This window comes from Teleopsis dalmanni, chromosome 1, assembly GCF_002237135.1.
Source record: "Teleopsis dalmanni isolate 2A chromosome 1, ASM223713v2, whole genome shotgun sequence".
NCBI lineage: Eukaryota > Metazoa > Arthropoda > Insecta > Diptera > Diopsidae > Teleopsis > Teleopsis dalmanni.
In genome coordinates this window covers 191,919,179-191,932,984 of record NC_051846.1, presented here as the reverse complement: position 1 = coordinate 191,932,984, position 13,806 = coordinate 191,919,179, and positions in this window count along the sequence as shown.

Sequence of the window (13,806 nt, the reverse complement as noted above, 5' to 3'; positions counted from 1 at the left end):
TACATCTATGGCGATTATTGCTCCCTCAGTTTAATTATTCCAGCGAAAACACCGCGTACTTCTACATGATTTTCCTCCAACTTTTACTTTAAATACCTTTTACGCTCAAGCTTCGTCATCTGTTCTCACGTCATAACCAAGCCATCGAAACCGCTGGGTATTAATTCACTGAATTATATCAATGTCGTGATAAAGCTCGTACAGCTCGTGGTTTATTCAGATACAGTTGTCATCGTCAAAGTATTTGAGTTACTATAGGGGATTTTGATATGAGTTGAGTTGTTGAACTATTTGTTTTTCCTTAAAAAATATACTTACTTGTTAGTTTGGTATATTCCACGCGCAAAAGAATAAGAGATTTTAATATGGCGTCATTTGATTCAAAAGGATAGATAGCATTCCTGGCTGTTAGATTAATTGTTAATAATGGTATATATATGATGACCAGTCTCTTATCCGAATTTCTACATAATTTTTCGAAAAAACTCTGATATTACTTTTATCTACATATGTCGGAAATACAAAATTCAAAGCGTTATAAGTGTTTTTAGTTGCGTATTCCTGTATTCATATAATTTTTAATTTACTGGTTGGTCTATGAGAATATTACTGATGTTGATGAAAGAGCATTAGAGAAAGAGGTCTTGATCAAACTGCGATCAAGACATCTAGAAATAGATAATATTAAATTAAGATAAGAATCTCCAAGTTTATGAGCTTTATGAGTTTATGGACACTGTAAAGAAATCGAGACTATGTAAACTAATTGCTCTAAAACCATCATCAATATTATGTAAGGAACATATTAAGTCCACATAGTCCAATTACTATACGTAGCTCATATTTTGTCATGTTTCTTTAGCTCATCTTAGTATTTTGAATTTTTGTCCAATACATTTTGTATAACTTTGTATCGCACTAGTGAAAATGAAAATGAATTAATTTATTTTTGTCAGTAGCAACGGTAGTAGTGAAATAAGAAAACTAAAAGATACAATCGGAATGTTTGCAAAAAATGTGCTTTCAAAAATGTAATTAAATTCTTTTGCTCAGCTTGTTAAATTGTAAAAAAAAACACATAGAATACATGAAAATCTACATCTATATCTAAGTAACACACCCACTATGCCCATCTTGCCCATGTTCACACTTCTCGAACGATACCAACAACAATTCGATATTAATTTTCCCGGAGTTTCTATTTCTTCTTTTATTTTTGGAATATCAGTTTTGAAGTGGACCAATCGTAGAACAAATCGAGTCCTCGCACTACTACCCATACATTGCAAAACGCAATTTCCATGCTGCAATAAATATGCACATGCAAAACAATCGCATAAATTATTGGACACACTGGGAATACCACACTCGTACTCCTTCGGTCCCAAAACTCATGCCAACGCGTCACTTTTTCGATAAAAGAAAATTGCTAATCAAATGCATGTGTGTCGGCAATAAAAGCGAGCAAAACGGAACTACGAAAATTTATCCAAAAAATTTTATATATTTTTTTGTCGTCGAAGTAGAAAAAAAAATACAAATGCTTTTGTTTCTGGCACTCATGCGAGTGCTTCATGCAGATATTTCATCGTTAATAGATACAATTCTTATGCAAAAATTCGTTCATTACATTCATTTATCAAGTATTGTGCGCTTAATGCTTTTTTTGTTATACTTAATGGCGCATATTTGCTCTTTGGAATAAAAGATCAAAACTTATACTGTAAGCGCTTAATGTTATAGTGTTTCTAAGTATTTAAAATTACATTTTCAAAAAAAAATGTACAAATGTTGTATGAAGTTACCAGTAAGAAGCCTAAGGATCTTATTGCCGTTTCGAGACCTTTACCTTAATCCATTCAATTAAAAGATATTGTAGTTCAGATGTCAAAAATATACCAAAAGAACCTTAATAATTTCTTTGAATCTAAATTCCAAAATAAACAGCTCAGTTTATCGTTTATATAAAAAAACGATAAGAACTATTGCTATATAAATCACTACAGATTCAAAATTCCGCATTAGAAAACACAATTTAGTTAAATATTATTAATAAGTTGATTAATATTTTAAACACAGTTTAAAATCGAATTATTAGAAGAACCCAGTTCATTCAAATGAATTACTAACAGCAAACTAATATAAACAGTATCTAGTAAACGACTTAACTTTTTAAACTAGTCAAATCAGATTAATGTGAACTAGTCTAGTATCTAATTATCGCTTTAACTTTTCAAATTATTCTCATACTTCAGTTGATGCAGGAATTAATAGCAATCAGCCCACTGAAAATCTTATAGGGACTGGATCATTTATACGTAGCTGTAGGGTAGCTACCAGACTAAACAGCTTATTCGCTTATACAACTACGGTAAAACGTTCCTCATCTGTAGAATAGAACTTATGCTATTAGCATGTTATTTAACGAATTATCGTAATCAATATCGTTACCCTAATAAGATAACTCTGTTTTAGCAGACAAAATATCGGCTCTGCTTAGAGGCGGAAAAAATCCTGTAGTCATGTTCTTTGTGACTGTGTGACTTTAATTTGAGTTAGAAAGAAATTACTAGTCAAGGAGTTTCTATCCTTGTAAGTTTTTGGGATCAACCGCTGAGATTTTAGATTTCTTTCAAAGTGATGTTCTGTTAGGGTTGATAATTGGCACAAAAGATCGGCCATGGGCTTTCAGCGGTATTTGAAGTTAACATGATATGATATAACATAACGTAATATGTTTTGTTTTATTCGATCAATTATTTAAACTGAGTTGTATAGAAAAAGCCTATAAAAAACATATGAACTATTTAATGGATTGCTATAAGACTTTGAAGACATAAAACTAGGTTGAATGTAAATAAAAATAACTTTTTATTTAGATCTAAAAATAAATAAGTTTAAATTGGGTTTTGATTATTTTTTTTTTTTAATAATATTACAAGTATGAACAAATTATAGCCAGCAATGTCAAACCTAACTAAACTTAAGAAAATAATTAACTTGAACAGAATCGAACTCAGTGATATGCTTTCCGACTACTCCTACTACTGCTACTGCTACTACTACTACTACTCCTGCCAATAGGAAGGCATGTTTTGTAATTTAAAATTTTAACAAATGAATTTTGTGAAGCTTGAAAAGTGAAAAAGTTTGAATTATTAAGCGCTTTTCTATTGTGCAGATACTCGCCTCTAGCAAGGAGCGGGGTTACAATTTTTGAGCACCTGGAGTAACAGAAACTAATATTGAAAGACATTTAAAAAACTGCAAGATATATAAACTGGTTAAAGTGTAGGTATCAGGCATATATACTCTACAAAAATGCTCGTGAAAGAGCAATAAATACATTACTAGTATAGTGGGCACCTTTTACTAAGAGCTATAATATAACAAATAGATCCACAATTGGTCGATGTAAGCTTAATATACATATTAGAAGACCTCCATTTCAAATAGTCCAAAAAATTATCAACAAATTGATATAGGGTACCTCATAATAAATCACCAGAAATACTAACTGGCTGAAGTGGTATGGGTAGCCCTTTATTTAGACATGTGTTTATGATATTTACAAACTTTCAAACCTTTGAGAACTAGAAACTAGAATAAGGAATATAATAAATAGAGTCGACACCAAGAAAATGAGGTGAAAAATGGTGATCTGGACGCAGATCGAAAATCAGGAGAGCGTGGCTGGAAATGCCAATATAAAAGAGACCCTCCTGGGAGTAATGTGAAAGCGGTTCCGAGGGAGAATAAGTCTCGCTGTTGAGTAGGTGTTTTAGTCCGTATACTACATATTAATGTTAGGGAGTTGGACGCACTATTCCGACGACGGTCGGTTTGAGGGTGCATAAAGCATTCCACCTCCTCACCACAACAAAAACAAAAAAAAAACCTTCAAACCTTTTGATAACAGTCATTTGTAACAACATATAAAGTATTAGATCTTGTTTAAACTCACATTGTTTTCCTTACTGTTGTATGTTTTTAAACTTCAAGAATTTAATTGGTTTTCATCACATAAGCATGTTTAGAATTATTACCAAAGCGATACATTCTCTTTACCACCCTTACTGCCAACAAATATATTTATTAGTTATCAGTTTTTTAATGTCAATATTAATAAATTTTTAACAAATTCAATTCACCTAAATGGCATCAAAGAATTGCTGCATGTCAACTTTATAACAAATTAACCTTTTATGGATAGTAAAAAATTCTGCAAAACTCAGGAAAAGATCTTAATTCTCGACAATATTGTAGAATATGGCGTCAGAATGGTCACATATGTCAATACATAGAAAAAGGAGAAAACAAATCTTATAGAAGAAGATGTAATGCACTTCCACTGAAAACGTACACGCGCTACTCATGCGCATTGATTTCTCATAGTTGCACGATTTTTGCAACAAATCGGAAAATTTTGGACAATGTCCATGAAAAAAGAAGAAAGAAGAATTGAGACTGAAACAATTTTCATTATTTTGATATCGTTACGTAGACATCGCGTACTTGTTCCTTTGCTGGATTGTAGCAACATTTTCTATAAAAATAATGCGATCAACGTCATTTTCTTGGTTTTTTTTTGTGCAATTTTTGTCTTCATCTTAATACGACAAACGCGTCTTGGTTCACGACAATGGACGACGACCGAAGCGTGTACATTGTTATATAACTATTTTTTTTCTCATCACTGACATAATGCCTGCCAAAGTGGAAAGATGAAGAGCAGGGAAAAATTGCACACAAATTTTCTAGTAAAGAAACTAAATCTGATTTAGAAATTGTGGTAAAAAGTTTTTCAAAGAAATTTTAATTTTAGTGACTACAGTAAATACAGGTTGATTGAATGGGTTGTAAAGTGGGATATTTTTCAATATATATTATAGAAGCTTAGTACAATATTAAAAATTTGAATTAATATAAAAAAATTACCAGTAACTATTTGATTTGATTTTCAGGTGGACTATTAACAGCAATCTTTATAGGTATGTACATAACCATAAAATATTTTTTTAAAATATTTATATATATACTATATATATGATATAAAGTGATAAAATTTTAATAAATTTAAATAAATTTTAATAAATGATAATAGACTGATAACAAAAAAAGACTTCAACTGTTGGTGATACCAGCATGGTTCTCTCTAGCACTACCCGTAAATGGTATGAGATGCAATCTCGTATAAATGTATAAATTGATATAGCACATTTGTATTTTCTATATTTCTTTTTACTTTTCTGTTACCAAATCTGAACTGCCAGTAATGCCAGCACACATCTCATCAGCACTAACTATAGGTAGTGGTAGATGCAGTCCCACATATATGTATACACAAATATATCACATGTGTATTTCATATATATCTTGAGTCCTTACCATAACTCAACTGGCAATGATACCAGCACACATCTTATCATCATGATCCAATGTGATGCCAGATCTAATCCCACATTAATAAATTCATAGATATATTATATAGGTATATATCATATGTATGTCTGATCTTTTATTTGGACGTAATTCAACTGCCAGAGATGACCGCGCACTTCTCTTTTCCCATATATACTGTTCCAATCCCACATAAATTTATAATGCACATATTTTATATGTTTCTTCCTTTCACTTAAACCATAACTCAACTGCCAGTACCGTCAGCAAGGTCCTCTTCGGCACGTCCCATACGAGCTGACAGATCCAAGCCCACATATATCATATTAATTTCTTCTTTTACTTTTTTTTTACCATACGAGGTGTAACATATACTAAGTCTAAGCTTTGCAGGCCAAGTTAAATTGTAAGGTTGAGAATTACTTAAAATACAATATTAATATTTCTACTCGGAGACTTCTGTTGCACATTGTGATGCTCTCAAAGCATGCCGAAGGAGAAAAACATAGTTGAAGGAGAGTACAATGTAATTTTCTGAGCAAATTAACGCAACTGTTTTATTTCCTTTTCATACTTTCATTCCATCACTTAAATCAATAAAGATTTTCAGATCACCCTGTAATAATATGAACCAGTAAGCTAGGCCTCTCCTATTTCCTATTATAGGTAAGCAAACCAACAGCATCAGCGTTTCATCATTTTCGTCAGCGTCATGATCGTCATCAGCCTAAGCAGCAAAATTATTTTGTTTCTTATTTTTTTTTTCGTTTTTCCCCGTTTTCGTTCTTTTACTCAGCTTATACGTCGTGCAATCGATGCGAAATACACTTTTCGGCCACGAAGATTTTGGCCAAAAGAATGCAACTCAGTGCAGCTTGCGCTTGCGCACTTGAATTTACGCTATGCAATGCGACAGCGGGAATTGATCATGTGCTCACGCAAAATAGTCGTGCACGATTTGATTCGTGATTTGGTGTAACAACAACTACAACTGCAACAATTGCTTCAGCTACAGTCAAAAAAACCAAAAAATTAAAAAAAATAAAAAAAAATATCAAATTTTCCAAAACCAAATAAACTGTGAACCGCTCTAAATGTGGTTGCAGCAAGTATCGAACGCGCTAGGATGGTTGGATAAGGAAATAACAAGCAGAGCTGGCTTGATTATTTGGATCAATATTGTGACTGTCTATCCTCACGTCTATTCTATGTAGTCGAGTTTCATATACTCGTACTCGTATTCGAACTTTTTGCGCTAAGTCGCGATTTAGGGTAAGGAAATTCATCTTGACTCATCATCTATGTTTTGGGCAGCGCATTAACATAGCTGGCCAGTGATGCGACGGGCTCATCAGCAAAGCACTACCAGACGCATGCCGTCCGCCGTCATAAGTGTCGCTGTGTCGCACTGCTGCATGTCGGGCATGTCGCAATGTAACTGCTTTTGTCTTACCTTGAAAATCTTTACGGAACTCTTGGCAGATTTCTGACGATTCCGCATTGTTGTTGGTTGGTGGTCATATTGCACACAGTTTCTGTTGCAATTGCTGCTGATGCGATGAGGCAATTGCTCGTGTGTCTTGCAGTTATTTGCTCTCGTTGTGGACAGTTTTGCTGGCTGTTGGTGGATCGTGTCCAGCGCGTTTGGTACTCTAGTATACGTGTGTTAGTGTGTCGGTCTGCGTGACACTGCAAACGCCATTTGGCATTCAACTCTTCAATTCGATTTGCCTTACCGGTTGCTGATGAACGGCATGGCTTGGTTTGTCTCTCCTGATTTATTAGATTTATTGTTGGTACACTTACTTCAACATTTTCTAGTCAAATCGTTGCTTATTTGCTATTTTAGCAAATCGTGTCTTTGCTTTAAGTGCAGCAAGTGTCTTCAAAGCCGGTGATATATAAAATTATTTTTATTTTTTTGTTATTTTTGTATTTCTTGATTCGCATTCACAGTGTTGACTGTCTTATAGTCAATTTATTGTGAGAAAAATCTTCTTGGGGTCACTGTTATCAATTAAAGGTTCATTTCACGTGAACTTTAGCAGATCAGTTGAATTTAGTTATTATATTTAACCAATTGCGGGAACATCTTATCAGATTTGGTTTTTTAAGAAAATCAAGTGAAATGCATAAGATAATTAAAAAGTCGAACTGAAAAACAGGTTCAAACCATAATTCCTAATAAGAGAAAGTTCAGTTGTTAACACATTCTACGATACAAAATGGCTGAAAGAGGTGAAAGGACATCGACCCGCCACAACTAGCTAGAAAGGTTTTCAAAAATTTTCCATATATTGGCTGAGTCACAAAAAGTCGATTTTCTTATATGGAAACAAAATATTCTTTTCTATATAACATGTATAGATTTCCTCTATTATTTGACATTAACTAATATCAAACTTGAATGTAACTTTTAAAATATACTGCTTTATCTACATCGTTTTGAATTGTACTAAATTTCCTGAATAAAAATAACTATTAATTAAAAAATTAAATGTAATGTAATACATAGGTATATGTATCACAACAGGCCATTATTTGAGGTTAAGTAGATTTTGGATACAGGAATGCCACTTCAAACCAATTTAATATGTATATAATGTAAATTATGCACTCTAAGGTCCCATTTACTACTATAAAGTAAACCCATAAAATCTTACCTAAGTTCTATTACTGTAAAAAAGTTCAAAAGTGTCAACTGAATTTAATGTTGATATGACTTTGCCAAGTTTTAAGTATGAATCTATATAGTTTTATTTATTCTGTATCACTGCATCAGTGCATTAACAGTATGTGCTCTGATGACCAATTCCTTTAAACATAATTTTCATATTCAATTTAATACAATATTTATATTGCTCAGATATCCATTGGAGGTAGAGTAGCCACTAAATAGCTCTGAAAATATTTTTGGTCCGTTGTTGAATAGATAAAGCTAAGTTTAAAAAGCATATGATGATGCGAACAATAAAGCTACAAGTTGCTTAAAGTCAGGCTCTCCGAAGGCTCTTCAAAGTGCAATGGTACATCCGCACGAATGACATGCTAAGAGACCTTAGAATAGATCCGATCAAAAAATAAATAAGGGACAGAGCTCTGAAGCTACCGTAGCACTATCTAATCTCAGAATAATCACTAACCGCACGGGGCGGTACGCAGATCTTAGATTACGCAGATCTTAGATCAATCATTGAATAATCACGAAGATTATGAGGAATACTCAAATTAGCCAGTGAAATGGGTGAGACTCTGCAGAAACCCTCCACATATCATAGGATATCCACGCCAATCCAATAAAGAAATAGTTTTGTAAGCATTAAAGCCAATGCAGAATTAATGTCTTCTGCTTTTTATTTGCCTAATAGCAGAACATCCGCTGTGTACTCTTGTTAAATATACCAGGCTAGTGAAAAAATGGTTTTCTAGCCATTGAAAAAAAAAGCATAATATACTTACTTACTTACTATAACCCACGGGTCCTAGTGAAGCGTAGGGCCTCAAAATGCATACTATAAATTTACTGTTATTATATTTACGCTTGTGAAGAGTTCCGGCATATTTTTTTTGTTTTTTTATAAAGGCTTACATAGTAGTTTTCATTTCTATACGTTGAATCAGTTTTATTATTATGTTGAAGCGAGTTGAGTCAGTGCACTTGAGCACTTTTACTCTCTATTAAGTGTGAGGTTTCTTCAAAACCCCTCTCTACGCCTTGACTGGATTATTGTTTATCATTTTATCAGGCTAAGTAATAATTGATCTCAGATCTGCATACCTCCCTAAAGAGCCTGTAACCATTCTGAGTAAAATTTTTTAATTTTATATTTAGAAAAAATAATCTTAATTTTATTTATAAAGTTTCTTTTTCAAATAATTTAGTATTCTGCATCTCAGTGCATAAAACTTCCTTTAATAAATAAAAAATGCATGTGACCACTACATTTTTGTCGACTGTAACTAATCCACCCACAACAAATGCTCGTATATTACCAATTGTCAATTTTGAATGGCAGCTCAATAAAGCTAAATTTTTTTTACGTATATTTTCATTATGTGCACTGCATTCCCAAAAGAAAGAACGAAACTAATTTTAGTGCTAATGGAGCAAACTGCAGTACCATTTTGCACTAGGACATAGTGCGACACTTCCCTAAACAAATATTCCAACAGCAAAAATGTAATTTTGAACAAAAAATGCTAACAAAATGCCAGCACAGCAAACGAAATCCCAAACTCCCACATGCGAAGCAATACAAAACGCCATTTTAAAATGTAAACGGCCGAGTAAAAAGGACAAAAATAAATTAAAATTAACACACAGAAAAAAGGATGAAGAGAAATGCAACAACATGAAAACTAAGAACATAAAAAAATGCCATGCAACCGACCCGCATAAGGTCATCAATTCCGAATGGCACACCATCTATCTTAAGAGAGATGAGTCGAGTCCTTAAAACGACCTTTTCGTGCGGCGGCTGGACTTAGTATACAACAAAAACAACAACAACAACATAAAGCTCTGGTAAGCATGTAAGCAACAACAACAACAAACAGTAGGAGAGTTGCAGCAATAACAATTGCGATAGCAAATGGCAACGACAAAAGGCAATATTTGTAGTTGCACGGAGAAATGTCAGCACAGGATTAGAAAATTTAAGTTGCAAGTGCACTGCGGCAATGAAGCAACAATAACAACAACAATAACTACTAGTAACACTACTACAACAATACCAGTACAATAACAACAACACCAGCAGCAACAGCAAAGACATTAAGACCAACAGTACCAACGCCAACAAGAGCGAAGTAATAAAAATTGATGCTTAAACTGTGTACAAATGCATGTTGGGCATACCCAAATGAAGCTGCTCCCTTTCTTACAATATATCCTAACCAGCAGCAGCAACTGCTGCAGCAATTGCAATAACAGTAACAAAAGCAGCAATAGCAGCAATGGCAGCAATAGCAGCAATGGCAGCAATAGCAGCAATGGCAGCATTGGCAGCAACAGCAGGATAATTCTGTGAAGGCACATGTCGGCAGTCAAAGATGCAACGAACTCAGTCAATGGTAGAACATTAAACATTCTCGTAAATGCACAGTGTCCAACGCACGCAAGGACATTTGAAGGATAAATTCGTGTGAGAATACTAACATAAACAACAAAAACAACAACACCAACGATGCCAATGGTACCACCAACATCAGTTGCAGCAGGATTGGTATTGCAGCAAGTGCACAGCTACAATATCTTCAAGTTGCCATACTGCAATGTTAGTGGCGTGAAGTGTAGTGTTTTGCTCCAAAGTAGAAAAATTGAGGACTAAATAAATGATAAGCGAAAAATAAAATGCGAACACAGGAAGCGAGGCAGGCAAACGTTTGCCGAAACTTAGCAAATAAAACAAAACAAAAAAAACTAAAATAAAATAAAAATAAAAACACTGACAGGATTACACGAATACTCCAAGGAGCAACACTGGAAAGGCACATAATAAATATAAAATAAAATTAGGAAAAAAGTATAAAATACATGGCCAAAATGCAAAATGAATATCAACCGAAAATTGAAATGCATACAATATACCTAGTGAATGACAGAAGTACCGAATGACAGACGGACAATAGCAATAGACCTGCAGTTAGAAAGACTAACTTAAAAATTCATACGGGCATAGAACAAGTTTGTTTGGTTTGTTGAGAAGTTTGGGGTTATATTTAAGGAGGTTACGATATACCTTATATATGCGATATACTATTTTTGATCTCTGTATGTAGATACTATGCTGAAAAATTTCATTTATAATTGAATAGCATATACATATGAGAATATTATGTTTGTAAGTAAATCAAGTTGTGTAATGAACAAGACAAATATGCTATTTAAAATATATATAACAAAATTTTATGCGATTTATTAATATATTATATATATATATACTATTTATACATAAAGAAAAAGAAATTATGCCAAAAATAAAATAGTACTAAATTGCGATTAAAAATCGTCCTCAAATATAGCCTTCTGTACTATCTTGAGATTAGATGCATACCCAAGCAATGTCCTAAATCTTCGATCACTCTACATATTATTTACAAAATGTGCACCATTTATGACGTCACATCTCGTCCACACATTTTTGGTTAGTGCAATAATCAAACTTTTTGTATATGAATGTAACGCTATTACTTTCCTTTTGTATTTTATTCTGGAATTTTTAGCTAATTAATCAGTTCTGGTGTTTTTCTGATCTGAGTAATTAATGTTATATTGTACGCCTAACTGACTTATCAGAAAAAATTGGTTGCAAGATACAAATAAAGTCTAAAATATGTATTCTAGGTGTAAGTCTTAATTAGAGCATAAGATGTACTAGTAGCTTAAGTATATTTTTGATAAAATATATTTAAAAATCCTCTACTTCTTCGGACGAAGCATACGGACGGGGCATCTATATAATAAAAAATATGTTTATTCTTTATTCAAACCCATAAAAATATGTTTCTGCTGAAAATGAATAATAAGAAACAATTTTCGGTAATTCCATAATACTAGATGTTTTACAGGAACTAAATTAATTTTGATACTAATTGAAAAGTGTTATTAGAAGTGCAGTGTCTTGACATGATTATAGACTTTATTGGTGATTAATAACTTAATGAAAGTGACTGTAAGCTGTTGAGTGTTCGTTCGGCTATAAATACTTCATTTAGGAGTTGGTTTAAACTTGTATTTTTGCTCCATATCGTATATTCTATACAGTCAGTGACAAAACTCTACATACACCCCCCATTTTTGCTAGCTCGTAAATCCAAGGACATAATAGAAAAAAGTAATGATGCAGTTTTGTTTAGAACTGTTTTTTAATAATAATAAACAAAAGAAAATCCATTCATCAATATAAATTAACAAAGTTATTCGAAAAAAAGCTAAAAAAATCATTGACAAAAGTCTACATACACTTCATTGATTTTTAGATATAGTCGACAGAAATATAAATGTTAAACGGGAAAGTACCGTTTTTCATATTTCATGCTTGTGGCATGAGTCATACATTTATATAATGCACTTAGTTGTGCTTTGAGAGTGGTATTTAATTGACACGATGGGTCCACGAAAAGAATTTCAAGTGATATGCGAAATCTGGTTATTAAGCATAGAAATGAAAAAACACCTTATGGTAAAAATATCAAAATTAGTAAATTTGACTCGATCAACAGTTCAGACGATAATAAGAAATTATAAAAATACTAGTTCTTCTGAAAATAAACCTCGCAGTGGCCGCCCAAGGATACTCATACGTAGGGATGTCAGCTTGGTTTTAAAAGAAGTTAACAAAAATCCGAAAGTAAGTGCCTTAAATTTAGTCGAACACATTGCTAGTGCAACTAGGAAGCATGCTAATCTACGTCAAAGCTATTTTTCCTACTTCAGTTGCAGCTACGGCTCCCCAAAGCATAGCACTGCCACCACCATGCTTTACAGTTGGCATTATATGCTTCGGATTCAGTGCTGTTTTCGCTTTCCTTCAAACTTTAGCTCTCCAATCGCGTTCAAATATATTGAATTTCGATTCATCTGTAAATAAAACCTGCTTCCAGAAATCAAAATCCTTTTCTTTATATTGTTTGGCAAACTCTAAGCACAGCTTTCGGTTTTTTTCAGAAATTAAAGGTTCTTTGCGTGGTATTCTATCATGAAAACCGTGGCTGTTCAACGTTCTTTGTACTATACGTGGATTGACATGCTTTCCAGTTGCATTAGTAATGTGTTCGACTAATTTTAAGGCACTTACTTTCGGATTTTTGTTAACTTCTTTTAAAACCAAGCTGACATCCCTACGTATGAGTATCCTTGGGCGGCCACTGCGAGGTTTATTTTCAGGAGAACCAGTATTTTTATAATTTCTTATTATAGTCTGAACTGTTGATCGAGTCAAATTTACTAATTTTGATATTTTCACCATAAGGTTTTTTTTCATTTCTATGCTTAATAACCAGATTTCGCATATCACTTGAAATTCTTTTCGTGGACCCATCGTGTCAATTAAATACCACTCTCAAAGCACAACTAAGTGCATTATATAAATGTATGACTCATGCCACAAGCATGAAATATGAAAAACGGTACTTTCCCGTTTAACATTTATATTTCTGTCGACTATATCTAAAAATCAATGAAGTGTATGTAGACTTTTGTCAATGATTTTTTTAGCTTTTTTTCGAATAACTTTGTTAATTTATATTGATGAATGGATTTTCTTTTGTTTATTATTATTAAAAAACAGTTCTAAACAAAACTGCATCATTACTTTTTTCTATTATGTCCTTGGATTTACGAGCTAGCAAAAATGGGGGGTGTATGTAGAGTTTTGTCGCTGACTGTATATTCATTTATTACCA